This window comes from Emys orbicularis, chromosome 1 (assembly GCF_028017835.1).
Source record: "Emys orbicularis isolate rEmyOrb1 chromosome 1, rEmyOrb1.hap1, whole genome shotgun sequence".
NCBI classification, from domain to species: Eukaryota; Metazoa; Chordata; order Testudines; family Emydidae; genus Emys; species Emys orbicularis.
Window position 1 is genome coordinate 11,080,013 of NC_088683.1, and position 15,538 is coordinate 11,095,550.

The 15,538-nt window shown below is 46.8% G+C and overlaps 1 protein-coding gene across 8 annotated transcripts in view; it reads left to right on the forward strand.

The window, feature by feature from the left end:
* The window catches only part of PLXNA4 (plexin A4), a 612,559-nt gene that overhangs the window by 147,165 nt on the left and 449,856 nt on the right, over positions 1-15,538 (forward strand). The gene's annotated exons all lie outside the window — the stretch shown is intronic.

Here is a 15,538-nt window from a genome sequence, read left to right on the forward strand (position 1 = left end):
TGACAGCCCAAGGCCAGCCAGGAAGCTTGTGCCAAAACTAGGAATGGAACTCATCTACACTTTTAATCAGAAAGCCAGCCTAGAGGGCTAGTATTCTGTGATCCTTAGTGTACAGTCCTTGGAAATCAGTCTCTGATGGCCACCTCATGGGCAGGCTCAGCAGAGAGGGCAAGGACTGAATGGGACATGGAGACTGAACTAACTTCCCACCCTAAAGGGGATCCCTCTTGAAGAGGGTTTAAGACATGTTAGTGGGGACAGTCTGCATTGTCACTGCCAGTGCTTTGCCAGGTGGGCCAGATGCTCAGCTGGTGCAACTAGCCGCGCTCTCCTGCAGTCGCTGTAGTTGCACCGATTTACCCCAGCTGCCGAGCTGGCCCGGTATTTGGCTAGAGGGTTTGAATCTTGACAACTGAGAGTCTAATTTGCATGTGGGAAATGCATCTAAACGGCCTGATTCGCCTCTCAGAAACTGGTGTAAATCAGGAGTGGCGCCAGTGAGCTCATTGGCGATAACCTTGCCGTAAGCGAGAGGAGTCGGGCTCATTCTAACCTCTATGCTCGATTTGAAGTTTCCCCATAGGTAATAAGTGCAAGGAAAATGGGATGGTTTGCAATGGGAGCATTTCCCTGAATTCTACTGTGGCCCATTTACAGCTCGATGCCATTTTGTCTTCTCTTGTTGACGGTGTTTTTCAATAAAGAGCATGGACCCCGAGACCCTGCGCGAAGTTCGAGGCTGCAAGGGAATCCTACAGCTCTTGCCAAGCGTAAGGAAGCAGTCGAAGGCCTAATCTCTGCCCTGTTTCAACCACCTCTGCCTCTCCCTCCTCCTCTTTTTCCATTTACTCTCCCATCGGTGCGGCTGATATTTATGAAATCTTTATCTCACACGTGCCAAAATATACATCAAACCCAATTGAAATTCTAATCCAATTAACATTAAAAGGAAATGAAAGGCCATCGAAATTGGAGGTCCCCATTGCATTAGACACAACTCCCCCTTGGCTTAAATATCTCTATGAACCTTGTTAAAATTTAGCATGCGATTCCCAGAGGGGCATCATTTTAATGTTTTGGAGTGGGCACCTCAAGGGTAAGAAGAAGCCAGGCCTGTTCGTCAGATATCTCCTCCTCTTTATTCGGGGGGGTGCTGAAATTATTCAGAAGCGTTCTAACCTTCCTGCCGGAGGGAAATAGAGGGTGGCTTTCTCTCCACTGCTCTCTGGAAGTAGCAGAGCTACAATCCTTCCTTATGTGACTATAGTTCCCTGTGAATGGCTTTTAATGACCCTTCGTCTATGTCATTAAAAACACACATGCTGACACTGGGAGGAAATGTAGCAATCAAAGAGAGATCCTGAGAGATCCGGGAGAGCCACCTTTTTCTCTCTCCTTTGTTAGGGGGAATGCAGGCACCAGAGCAGAGCTGTTGCTGTGAAAACAAATCTGCAGCATGGTTTCCGCATCCCACAATGAGCGAGCGCAGGGTTAACGCTGGCAAATTGCAGAAGTTCAATTAGCTCCATTAGCAAGTTGAAAGCTATGGCAGCTCTTCCTGAACTCCTCCCTAGGTCCCTGGGCTCTGCCTGCACGCTCAATGCACACCCACATGCCCTGTTCCCTTGGGTTTGCAGCTTCTGAGGTCAGCCTATGTTAAAGAGACAGGGATGGATTCTCATCAGTCTGCCACCAGGGTAAACCTAGAGGCACTGCACAGAAGTCAACAGAGTTTCTCTGGATAGGTAGTGGTGTATGTCAGAGGTGAATCTGGGTCAGAGACCTCCAAATAAGGAAAAACTTACTAATAGATGTTACTGTCTTCCTTCTGATCCACACTGGGTGTTTTTAATGTACTTTTTAGTGAATTTGAATAGCCTGCGTTCAGTGCATTAGCAATAAACACCCAGAGCACCCTCAGCATCATCATTCTTCGCACTTTGAGAGCACCTTCCATCTAATGATCTGAAATGGGGAAGTCCATGTAACAAAGTTGGGGCAACGTAGACACTACCCAGTTGTCTTTAAGCTGCACACTGTGTCCATCGGGAAGGGGGTAGAACTGAGATCCATTACTCCAAAACAAAAGCTGAGCTAAGCGAGAGTCTTCTTTAGCTGTTAGTAGTATTGGTTGGCTGACTCTCAGCAGAGTACTTCTGATTCCATGCAGCAGGAGTCATTCTCTACAGTAATATTCTTCACAGTGTCTTATTCTTAACTAAGGATACGATTTAGTCATGGAGGTCACGGATTCGGTGAGTTTAATGAATCTCTGTGACTCCTTCGGCTTCAGCCCTTTGCGGCTGCGGGGACACAAGGCTAACCCTCCTTGGCCTTGCCTATGGTAGGAATGTTGTCTTAAAAATTTCCCACGGTTAGCACCATGCCACCATTGGTGATAATAATGGCAGGTAGATAAAGCCTTACTCCCGCAGTGCCAACAGCATAAGTTAGAGCAGGATCCCTCCTGGTTTACCATACGCTAGGGCAGGATAGCCTTCAATCAGGAAGCAGCATCCGGCTCCCTGCAGCTATTCTTCTTCTCTACATCTGAACACACCTCAGGTAGTGCAGCCCTGAGGTCAGGAGGTTTCTCTTTTTTTCCCAGCAAGCCACAGGCTGCGGTTCCAGGAAAAATAAAACATTTGCTCCCACATTTTTTTTAGCTTCACCCCCAAATGATCATAATTTAAACCCTCCTGCACTGCAAATGGCATTATCCAGTTATGTTACCTGAGACACTTCGGGCTATGGCAGTTCCGTATCATCCTACAAGTGACTGGTTTATCCTGTCTCAAGTGGCTTCATCTCTCTCCATTCAGTAATAGCCAGGGTGCTTCCATACTAAGGCCTGGTCTATACTGGGGGGAGGGGGGATCGATTTAAGTTACGCAACTTCAGCTACATGAATAACATAGCTGAAGTCGACGTACTTAGATCGACTTACTGTGGTGTCTTCACCGCGGTGAGTCGACTGCTGTCGCTCCCCCTCGACTCTGCCTGCGCCTCTCGCGGAGGTGGAGTATAGGAGTCGACGGGAGAGCGCTCGGGGGTTGATTCATCACGTCTAGACTAGACGCGATAAATCAACCCCTGCTGGATCGATCGCTGCCCGCTGATTCGGCGGGTAGTGTAGACATACCCTTTAAATTCCAGAGAGAGGGGGACAGACTCTCCCCAATGGCAGTAAAGCAGCAGCTTTCCCCCCTACATCTGTCCATTTCAGACCAACAGGCTGGCACCATGCTTATGTTCACTGACGCAGGTTCCTTTTGTTGCGCTGGCATCCCGCACTGCCGGATTAGATGCCATCTGGAGGAAGTCTGCCTTAGCCTGACAGCATGATGGATGGTGACATAGGTGATGCAGTGCTGACACCTGCTTATCTTTCTATGCCCAGTTGCCCCAACCCCTACACATTCATTACGTCTGCATCTGTTTGCAATAGTTTCACAGCATCTGCTCTTAGTTACCATTGTGTATGCTGAGTTGTATGGACTGGCAAGGATGAAGATGCTGGACAGTTGGAGCAATTTAGGTTTATGAGCACTAAATGTTTTGCTGGATTGATTTATAATTATACTGTTCCCCTCCCCCAGGAACACTGTGCAGTTTCTCTCTCCAGTCTTGAAGGAGCTACTCATACTAATGGCTTCATTTTCATGGAAGGAGCAAACTTACAGGCTAGTGTTTCTGCAGAGCTGTGGCTTCTCCGGAGCTAAACATCTTCTGAGCTTTGTGGCCATGACTTTCCGCTCGGGGTCAGCTAAGCGTCCAGTGCAGGCTGGTTTGTCTGGTTGACGGGGCTCTGTGTGACTGCTCACGCTGTTTCATGTCTGTGCTACTTCCTGTGGCCGTTTCACATATAAGCGTGCTCACGCATTCATATACATGGACACCTTAATATCACGAGTGCTTTTGCATACATACACATGAGGGGAGGGATAGCTCAGTGGTTTGAGCATTGGCCTGCTAAACCCAGGGTTGTGAGTTCAATCCTTGAGGGGGGGGTCACTTAGGGATCTGGGGCAAAATCAGTACTTGGTTCTGCTAGTGAAGGCAGGGGGCTGGACTCGATGACCTTTCAGGGTCCCTTCCAGCTTTATGAGATAGATAGATATCTCTCTGTGTGTATGTGTGTGTGTGTATATATATATATATATACCCCTAAACACACACACACTGACCCTGCATCCCTCTCACTTCTACACAGATGCACTCACCTGTGCTCCTAAACACTTCCTCTCTCTCCCTGGCATGCACACACGCATTCTCAAATGCACATGCAGAATTTGTCGGTGATGCATACCCACATGCTCCTAAACATGCATATGTCTCCTTTCCTTTCCCGCAGACCCACACCCACTGCTCTTCCATTCTTCCCAAGTGCGTGTGTGTCTTGCACAGTCACATATGCTCTCCCAAGGATGCTCCCACATGAACCGCACCCAGCTACATGCCACAAAGGTGGTGCTTTTACTAAGAGTGTCTCCCCCTTGGTCACAGTAAGGACAGTGACAGTGGCGCTCGTGCTGTCAGGGCCCCTTGATGAAAATATTGGCCTCTTGAGCATGTGCACTTGGGGTGTATTTACAGTAACTTTTTAAAATGCTCACAAACTAATAACAGACCCAGCCACAGTAAACACGAGCGGTTTTATGGGCCAGCTGAGACCATTTAGTGCCATTCTTGGTGCCTTTGTATTTGCTCAATGCCCTACAAGTTTGTCTCCCTCTTTTGTCCCTCAGGCAGCATTTCAGTCCTATGGCCCTCCAAACCCAGCCTGCGTTTGAATAAGAGCCTTCTGGTAATGGTATTTGTAAAGCTTGTCCTTTACGCTAGTCAACGGTGGGGTCCCAGTGCCTGTGCTACTGCCCAGCGTCGTGGGTGTTGGCAGCAGGGCGAAAGCTCAGCCCAAGAGCGGTTTCAGATTGCGCTTCGGAGGCCGGGATGAGCAGGGTGGGAAGGGTGCTGCCAGGGAGGGAGTAAGGAGAGTTTCTGGGGTTTCTGTGCAGATGAGCCTCAGGCAGTCTGGCGGGTCAGTTCTGATCATCCCCAAAAGGTTGGATGCTTGTCTGAAGCGTAACTAAATGTTGTAAGCTCACCTCCCTGCAGTCTCCTCCATCTTCTGCAGATCCCATTCTCCTTCCTGCAACTCCCTCGTGGGCCCTGACACCTGCCTGCTCTTGCGGCAACCCACGCCACATCTCTTTTGAGCATTGGCCTGCTAAACCCAGGGTTGTGAGTTCAATCCTTGAGGGGGCCACTTAGGGATCTGGGGCAAAATCAGTACTTGGTCCTGCTAGTGAAGGCAGGGGGCTGGACTCGATGACCTTTCGGGGTCCCTTCCAGTTCTATGAGATAGGTATATCTCCATATATTTATTATGTTAACTTCATCCTACTTTCTCCTCCTCTTCCCGCAGCCACCCTTTTCACTCTCTCCTTCCCTCTCCCCTGCCCTCAGTTCCTGCACCTCTGAGTGCCATCAACACTCCGTCCTGGACCTAGGAATCCTTGTTCCCTCCCCCTGCTTGTTCCTTTCTTTCCTCCTCTCTACACCTATTCTTGATTCAGCCCAATGTTTGCCGTCCCTGCATCCTTGCCCTAGCAGATATCAGTTCAGCTCCATAGTGGAGTCTTGGCAGTTCTGGCAGTCTTCTTGGGGGCTGGCTACTAGCTTCTTACGTTGATCAGAGGCATCTGTGTGCCTTCTAGGTTACATCTTAACTGGGGAAACGCCACAGCACGTAACTGTGCTGGCCCAGCCGAGAGCTGCCCCGCTTTCTGGCACTCTGCCATGGGCTTTGTGGATTTTCATAAAAGGTGATGGTGATGGTGGGACCTATTAGGAGCAGAAGAAACCTTGCTCTGGGTAGCATCAAGCTTATCCAAACCCTCCATGCGGACTGGTTCACTAATCGGGCAGGTTCTTCTATTTCCTTGAACCAGTTCTCCCCTCCTTAATTTGTAGGTCTCTAAATGTTTCCCCTTTCCCCCTTTCTCTCACTAACCAACATCAAAGACAAATCTCAGTTTCCAAAATGTGATCCCAACTACCTCCGTTCCTGCAGGTTTAGCTGGAGCCTCGTGACTGTCGTGCTCTTTACAGTGACAGAAGCCGCTACTGCATAATTCAGCAAACAATCCAGAAGAACATCAGAATCCAAATTACTCCCATCAGAGGGATCTTTATGCTAAACACTGCCTCTTAAAATCTGCTTTACTTATCTTGGTGCCAGGGTTTTCCCCACTGAATCTGTAGGGTTTGGGGGAGGGGGAGAAGAGAGAGACAGTGAGCGAGGGAGAAATGTGTCCTTATCAAATAAAACCCTGAATTGAGCTGCGTTTACATCATGTTACTCTTCAGTTTTTTGTGGCTTTGTAAAACCAGAATTCCACCTGGTCAAGGAAACCTCATCAGTTTTGACCCTGATGGTTCCCCACCCACCCTACATGGTTAACAGCAATGGAGCCCCTCATGACGGTGCAGACAGGAGGTGAACCTGTTACTTAGTCTTTTTAGATGGCATCACACCAGTGGTTCTTCTGATGTAGTATCCTCTCTTTTGGCAATAGCTGTTGCATGATGCTTCAGAGGAATGCAAGAACCTCCCATAATGCATCCAAGCCAACGATGTAAACTCATCTCAGAGAGGTGAGGACAGCCCTTCCTGGCGCTAGCTGTGATTGGCTAATTCCAGGAATAAGTAAATTATAGCAGGAGAGCCAGATGCTGTGCCAGGAGCACTGAAATGCAGTGTCTGGCTACCCTGTCCTGGTAGCTATAGGGTGAAGAGGACACTGTTGCGCTTCAGGACAAGGTTTTATCATTGTAGCTCTCTTCCAGCATATGTTTTCTATTCATATCTCATGGAAGACACAAGTATTAACAAGTTCCATGGTTTAGTTTTGATACATAAATGTATATGAATATACATGTGAATTAAGTGTGAGCCTTGGCCATCTGGTAAACAAGTTCTGTGGCACTTATTGTTCTCAGGCCGTGGAGGCCCCTGGTTTATAGGCTGAATTCCTGCAAGTTATTTTGTAATAACCAGTCTAGCACTGGCCCTTGGGGGAAGGACCACATGAACTGATAGGCCTTCTCCATTTCAACTGCTACTGAAATAGAGTGTCCAGTGCTGTTCTGGTGGCCACAATTCAAGAAGGATGTTGATACATTGCAGAGTTTTCAGCGAAGAGCCCCAAGAATGATGAAAGGGCTGGAAAATATCCCCTCTGGCCTAATAATCTATGACATGTGTGTAGAGCTCTGGGAATCATGCAAAAAAATCCATTTGAATGAACGTGCTACTCCTGTGTTCATGCTGCTGTTGTGTTAGCCCTGTGTAGATGTTCTAGTGGGTAGGACAATTAATCATAACAGCACATTTAAAATGAATTTTCTCAGAAAGCGTGCTTCATAGTCCTGTTTGCCTGCTTCGAAGAGTGACATTCATCCAGTCAAGGAGCAGAATTCTAACACATGACCTATGTGTCCAATCAAAACAGCTTGAATTGCAAATATTACAGTTAATTATGCATATTACAAGAGCATCTAGAGGCTCTAACTGAGACAAGGTCCATAGTGCTAGTGAGTCGCCTCGAAAAGCTGCCCACTAGACAAGACAATGGGTGGGAGGAAGACAGGAAGTATCATAGTCCCCAGTTTATAAAAGGGGAAGTGAGGCACTGGGAGAGTAAGATTGAAAGATGCAAAGCCAACTAGGGTATTTAGGCATGTTTTCATTCATTGCCAGGGAAATGGGGTTGTTAAATCCCCTAGTTAGCGCTGAAAAAGTCTCCATCTAAGTAATGTGCTCACGGTCACAGAGGGAATCGGGGACAGAACTGGGAATAGAACCCAGATCTCCTCACTCCCAGCCCGCTGCCTTAATCACAGGGTATTCCTTTGTCTCGCTATGGGTATGTCTACACTGCAATTAGACACCCCCTGCTGGCCCAGGCCAGTTAACTCAGGCTCACAAGGTCTGGGTGAAGGGGTTATTTAATTGTGTTGTCTGGGCTTGGGAAGTTGCCCGAGTTCTGGGACCCTCCCACCTCACAGGGTCCTAGAGCCCGGGCTCCAGCCCGAGCCCGAACATCTATAGTGCAACTAAACAGCCCGTTACCCCGAGCTGTTTTTAATTGCAGGGTAGACCTACCCTATGAGAACAGCCTCTGAATGAACAGTTCACCCCCAGGGGGGAAAACAGCCATTCATCAGAGGATTCTGAGGAGAAACCCACCCCATGGAAATCTTGATCTGATGATGGACAATTAGTGAGCAGAAAAAAGGACCAAATCCAATGAATATGTTGTTCTCTGTCAGGAATTCGCCCAGCGGTAGGCGTATGGGTAGAGACTGCCCTGTCTGAACGCAATCTTTCATTGTTTTGAATACCACTATCAGGTTTCCTCTTCATTGAGCCAGACAGCTCAAGTCTTGCTTAATCTCTCCTCCATGTGTAACCCTGCCCACATCCCTTGGCTTGCAGTCCCTGTACAGGGTGTGATCACCCTCATTAGAGAATGGAGAGCCAAGCTGCTGATCTCACAGGACGCCACAAAGCACCGATATTAATACTCAGTAGCATTCTTTCGGGTTTTATCACTGGGAACTCAAACTCAGGCTCCCTGATCATAAGTGCAGGTGCAGTCAGTGCTGCAAGTGGATGTTATTTATTTTGTTTATACAGCTAGGACCAGAGATATAAATAGCCCTGTTGACACAGTTATGGAAACCAGGCCCAGGCTGTGGACGGGCGTAAGCTTACACATAATGCAGGGGGAAGGAATCTTTACAGGGGTTCTATTTAGAAGGTTACTCCTACATCTCTGATTGACTAATAATTGCAAGCTCACACAGCATCTGCTTGCCTGCATAAAACAAACTGGGGGCTGTGAGAAACACTCACAAGGAAATGTGGGGGCATCTCCACACCCTGAGGTTTTCAATCAGCCACTACTGCACTGTCACACCAAGGCAGTGCCATTTAGTATGTAGCTCAGGGACTGGGTGTGAAGGCTTCTATTCCTGGTTCTGCCATTGACTCTTGGTGTGTCTTGGGCAAGTTCTCTGTACCGCAGTTTCTCCATCTGCAACATGAGAATATATTGTATCCTACCTTACAGAGGTGTCAAGGCCACATTCATTAATATTTGCAGAGTGCTTTGAGGAGACTCAAATGCAAGGATCCATTTGATGGAAGAGGAAAGTATTATTATTTGTTATTAACGCCAGAGGAAATAGGTTGGTTTCCCTTCAGGGAATCCTTTGCATCCCTCTTAGGCCTATGAGCCTTTCTGGCTCCCATCACAATCTCACTGTCATCCTTATGGTCCCCCACCCCAAGGAGAAATGGACTGAGGAGAGTCAACTTCTTTGGAGAGGAAGGGAGCTGTTAGGAAGAATTTGGTGAGAGGAGGAGGTGTGTGGATCTGGGAGGAAGTTCAGGGAGTCCAGGGATTGGGTTGGAAGGTAGAGTGTGGTCATGGAGTGGGAGAGACAATGACAGAGTCAGCCCAGAGGTGTGAGCTGGTTAGAGAAGAATAGTTCTTCTTTGAATAGTGTCCCTGTGTTATACCAATAGAATAAAAACCAGCAGGAACTTATTAAGAGGGATAAGGCAAAGATGCCACATTTATTGTAAATATAATGATAAAGCAAAAGATAAAAGTAAACAACGTTGTTTGACTACTTATTCCTATCACTACTTATTCCTTATACACACACACACATATATATATATATATATATAGATAGATTCATTCACACAATCATTCATTCAAGTTCTGTATAGGTGTTATAGTTACCAGCCTAGAAGTTGCTCATGCCAAGTTACTGGCCAGGTAGCTTGGTCATGAGGATGGAGCCGAGTCTGTGTCAGATGCACCTGATGCTCCTGGAGGTTGGCAGCAGAACCAAAGACTCAAAGTCCTCAGTCTTGAGAGTCCATTCTTATAGGATTTAATTCCTATGTTAGTCTATGGGAGCTGTTTCATCCTGCTGTTGCTGACTCAATCAGCAGATGGCACATTCCTGTCCAAAGTGGCACATTCCTGGTGGCTCCACACTGTCCAAAGTTTGTGTTTCTCATCCTTCCAGGTGATGGGGTGGATCCCAGTTTACCCTCCGGGGGTTTTCTGGTCATCCACTTGACACATTCTTCGGCCGATGGATACTTCCTTTCTAGGCTGGCATCTCCCTAACCATCCATGGATATCAAGCATTCATCAGCATACATTCCATACCTTAACCATATTTTAATTTACTGTCTCCACCACTTTCGGGGTGTGTGCTAATTCATTTGAGACTCCCGGCCCTTTAATCACAGAGGGTGGGGGGTCTGTCCTAGGAGCCGTTGAATGAAGTGAAAGTCACTTAACAGTTTATAGTGTTTGTTTACATTGTATCAATTACTTCAAGAACAAAGTCAGTTAACTTGTTTGTAAGTTTTACATAGTAGTAAAGTATCTTTCACAGGATAGATATAATCAATGGTTTCTACAGACAGTAGCTTACAAGTTTTAACAGAAGACCCAAGAGATTTTTGTACTTGGTGAAACTGTTGGATTTTAAAGTGTGGGGGCCAAATTATGAGGGGGTCACTGTCTCTTGGGGGAATCACTGTTAGTACCTTCTTTAATATCCCTACACCTGTGGGTGCCCCATTTCAGGGCATTTTGATAGGAGATTTTTGGTAGCAGTGCCCATTTGGCCCGCCCAAGTGACCCACACATCCTCATGCCCCGCGCCGAGACAAATATGGGTTTGCATGGGCAACCCGCCCTCAGTTCCATCTCAACTGCCTTTGGCCCGAGACAGAGTCGACTGTGTGTCTCCTCTCTAGTATTTTAGCTTTTTCTCAGACAGTTACCTTATAGGTACAGGCCTCCTAGTGTTACAGTTGTTGGAACAATTGTTCCATTAGTTTTTTCTATTCTTTCTTAAAATAAAATAACTTTTTATTCATAGAGGTAGTTATATAGTTAGGAGATTTCCCCTACTGGGGGTTAAATTTTCATTTTACTTGGGAATGCTGGCCTCCTGTCATGAGGCTATTCCGATAAGTGACAGACACTCCCAGTGCCTCTGCTGTCTGAGTGATTCTCATATCCCCAGCAAGATCTGCACTTCCTTCAAGGGTAGATTCCCCCCCCCCCGCCAAAATAGAGAAAATAAATTTAAACTCCTAATGATGGAGCAAGCTTTACGTCCAGCTCTGGATCCAGGAGTGGAGGACACCCCACCCTGTATAGAGACCTCCCAGTACAGCTAGTGCCCTGTCCACGTCAACATCTCGGTCACCGGAGATCAGTAGAGGGGTAGGTGGTACTGCAGCACCAACTACCGAAGTCATCTATATCTGTCTCCTTAGCAGAAGGAGGTAAGGAGTAAATCTCCAAGAAGTTTCGGTCACCATCTCACAAGAAGGCTACGAAGACCTCAGGTCCCAAGGGGGACTAAAGGTACCATGTAGGCAGTGAGTGAGACCAGTACGAAGAGGAGTCAGTCATCTCAGACAGGCTCAGTATTGAGTTCGGATATCTGTACCCAGAACAGCAGAGACAAGGTTGAGAAGACATGACATGGCCGTATTATATCAAACATCAGGAGGGTGCACGTTCCTCATCTTTCGGTTCTGAAATGATTCTCAGCTTCTTACTCTCCAGATATTCAGAACTCTGTGGTAGATGTCCTCAGCAGACATTTCTTTCTTAATTATGAATGAGAACTGAACTCCAGAGTTCTCCACAAGATATTCTTAGTTTGCGGGTTCCCAGGGGTCAATCAGTTTGGCATGGCAGCCCATGCAAAATGCATCAGGTATTCCTCCATAGGAGACACACTCCTTATCTCATATCCACTGGCACCGTTACTGTTAAAGGTTCTTAACAAGATCACACAAGACTGAGCCAGAGTCATACTGATTGCACCAATGTGGCAAAGAGAGATCAGACTCACCTATTTGATCAGACTCACCTCTTGCCTTCGTGAAGGTTTATGATCAGTCCTTGCCTACTGACCCAGCATGCCAGTCAAACACTTCACCCAAAAACTGCTGATTCCGAGGCTCCAAGCATGGTTCCTCGATGGTTTGGGGAATAAAGATATCCTGTTTGTCAGAGGTAAAACCCTTTTTATTAAATAGTAAGAAAGAACATAAGAATGGCCATACTGGGTCAGATCAAAGGTCCATCTAGCCCCGTGTCCTGACTTCCGACAGTGGCCAATGCCAGGTGCTTCAGGGGGAATGAATAGAACAGATAATCATCAAATGATCCATCCCCTGTCGCCCATTCCCAGCTTCTGGCCAACAGAGGCTAGGGACACCATCTCTGCCCACCCTGGCTAATAGCCATTGATGGACCTATCCAATCTATAAGAAATACTTAGCTCCAGAAATGAAAACGATATTATTTTTGGTGTAACAGTTGTCAGATTTTACTGACTCTCTCTCCTCTTCCCAGGGTATTAGATTACCTGTTGGAACTGAAAACTTCGGGTCATTTCATGAATTCCATGAGGGTTCACTTAGCAGCAATGAAGACTTTTCACACACCCATAGGGGGGTTTTCACTCTTCACTCACCCAACTAGGACAAGATTCCTAAAAGGTTTATTGAATATCTCCCCACAAATCAGAGATTCTACTCCAAGCTGGGACTTGAACTTAGTACTTAACTGCCTTATGAAACACTCTTTTGAGCCACTAGCTACATGTTCTTTATTAGATTTATCAATAAAGACATCCTTCCTGGTAGCAATCATTTCTGTCTGAAGGGTGGGAGATTTGAGGACCTTAATGGCAGCCTCCCCCATTTATGGTATTCACCAGAGAGCAAATGTCACTGTGGGCACATCCAAGATTTTTACCTAAGGTGTCCTCAGAATTTCATATTAATTAGACCATTCAACTCCCGTTTTTTTGTTCCAAAACCACTCCAGACTACTCAAGAAGTCATACCCTAGATGTCAGGAGGGCATTAGCCTTCTAAATAGATAGGACCAAACCATTTAGAAGATCTCCTAGACTATTTGTATCCATTGCAGACAGAAACAAGGGTTTGGTAATTTTGAAACAGAGGTTATCAAAATGTATCTCCTGTTTTATTAAGATTTGTTATGACAGAACTCATGTTCAACCCCCTTCGAGAGTGATAGCACGTTCCACAAGAGCACAATCTCTGTCTATAGCCATATTTAAGGATGTAACTGTTGCAGACATCTGTAGAGTGGCAACTTGGTCATCTGTGTATACTTCTTCTAATCATTATGCTTTGGCACCAGCAGCAACATCAGATGCTGCTGTAGGCAATGTTGTTCTCTCTTCTATACTGGATTCAGCTCCAAACCTCCCACCTCCTTAATGGGAGTACTGCTCAGGAGTTGCCTGAAGTGAAGCATCCACAGGGACACTACTCAAAGAAGGAGAGTTGACTCACCTTGTGCAGTAACTGGAGTTCTTGGAGATGTGTGGCCCTTTGGGTGCTCCACTACCTGCTCTCTTTCCCCTCTGCTTTGGAGTGTCCCTTGTGGGTCTTTGCAGTGGAGAAGGAACAGAGGGCGGTTCACCCTGGCAGCCTCCATCTAGTCTCTGCGTGGGGCACGAGGATGTGCGGGGTGCATGCAGGGGCCAATTGGGCACGGCTACCAAAAATCTCTGATCAAAGACACAGGGCGCAAGCACATCTGAAGTGGAGTACCCATAGAGGGACACATCTCAAAGAACTTCAGTTACTGCACAAGGATATGTAACTTCTCCTTTTCTCAGGGAGCCCCACAGCTTGGTGTGGACCCGGAATTAGGGAAGAGGTAAAGATTTGGTGGATTTGGATCTTGTTCAGTCCTACTGCACACATAAGTGAGCTTAGCTCCTGCCAACACCTGGGCGTGAGATATGACAATAGCTGGGCACTTGAACCCTTCCGAACTGGCTGCATAGGACACTAAGGGTCAGATTTCTAAAGCTATTTAGGTATGAGAAGGATGATGTCTTCAGCCTATGAGAATGTGCTATGCCTATGCGAGGGAGAAGCTCTTAATTTTAGTTTGGGGTAAGGGAAATCTTTTTAACGTGCTAATAAATCATGATGGACAAACCTCAGCAGGTTCAGAGAAACCCCAAAGCTCGCATTCCTCAGAACTACCCAAACCGCTTGAGTCTTTTGAAGGCAGGTTGGATGAGCCGCGGTTGAATATAAGCTTTTCTGTGAGATCTCAGGTACCTCCCAGTGGCCAGCCTTTCTCAGGGTATTCAAGCAGTCATGTTTCTGGCTAGAACTGGGAGGTGAAGAGATACTGTGGAAAGGAAAAGCAAGCCAAGGTATCATTTTCAAACTTGAGCCTTTCAAAGGGGGGCTCAGTTTGAATTTCAGGTCAGTTCCAATTTCAGTCAGAATCTGGTTTTGGCCAGCCCCTGGTAAAGATGTCCTTGCTTTAGCAGGATGCTACTTGCTGGAGCCTTGTGTCTTCCAATGCCATCTGGACCGAGTTTAGCCATATCTCTCTAGAGGTTTAGAGCAAGCTGGAGATTGGTTGGGCAAAGCTTCAGAGAAATCTTCCGTTCCTCCTAGACAGGCTGTGCTCAGAAAGAAGGCTTTGCTTAAGGGAGCACCACTGTCTCTTTGAGTTGGATCATGTATTTAAAATATGTCAGGCATTTGCTATTGGAATCCCAAAGCTCACAAGAACCTGATGCGTTGTGATAGTGCGATAGTGTGGCCACGCTGGGGCGATAGAGGGAATGATGCTAGATGCAACATCTGTTATGGCTCGATTCTCCCCACCCAACCTCTCTCCCTTATGCACGAGGGACATTTTACACTAGGGAAAAGGGAATGTTTCAAACATACCTCAGTGAAGACAGGAATGGATTTACCCCTCCCTTGTCTTCCATCTTGATCTTTGCCCTGCCTTCCCTATTTCTTGTTTGGGTTTTAAATAGAGGTGAGCTTGAATGAAAGCCCCAAGGCCAAACAAATCCAAACTCTGTGCAGTGAATGGAGTGGAATCTGAGCCCAGGCATGGATCTGAATTCTGTGGGTGGCTCTGATCCCCCACAATGGACTGAATCAAAATCTGGCCTGCATCCCCTTGGAACTGGAGGGAATTCAGAATCAGAATATGGATCTAAACCTAAATTTCATACTTGGTCTCTCTGTATGTAACAGATTCTGATGCCAAATGGCCCTGAACTTTGGAATCCAAACCTGGATTCAGATCCATACTTCTCTGCCAGTCCTTCCTGCTAGAATTGGCCTGAACCAAAACCCTGGGTCCAAATTCCGGCCCAACCTTGGGAAAGTTCCAGTGTGGATTCAAACTGCTGCTTCCTCTCTCTGTTATGGGCCCAGAGCAAATTCCTGGATCCAGACTTTTGAGGAGTTCATAATCTGTCTCTGAATTTCACAGCACAGCCCTCTCTATCCTTTGATATACGACCTTTGCTTCTCTCTCAGCCCTGAGCCTTCATCCTGTTGGTTTGCATAGTGGAGTCACATATGAGACTGATTACTGTGGATTCTTCATGA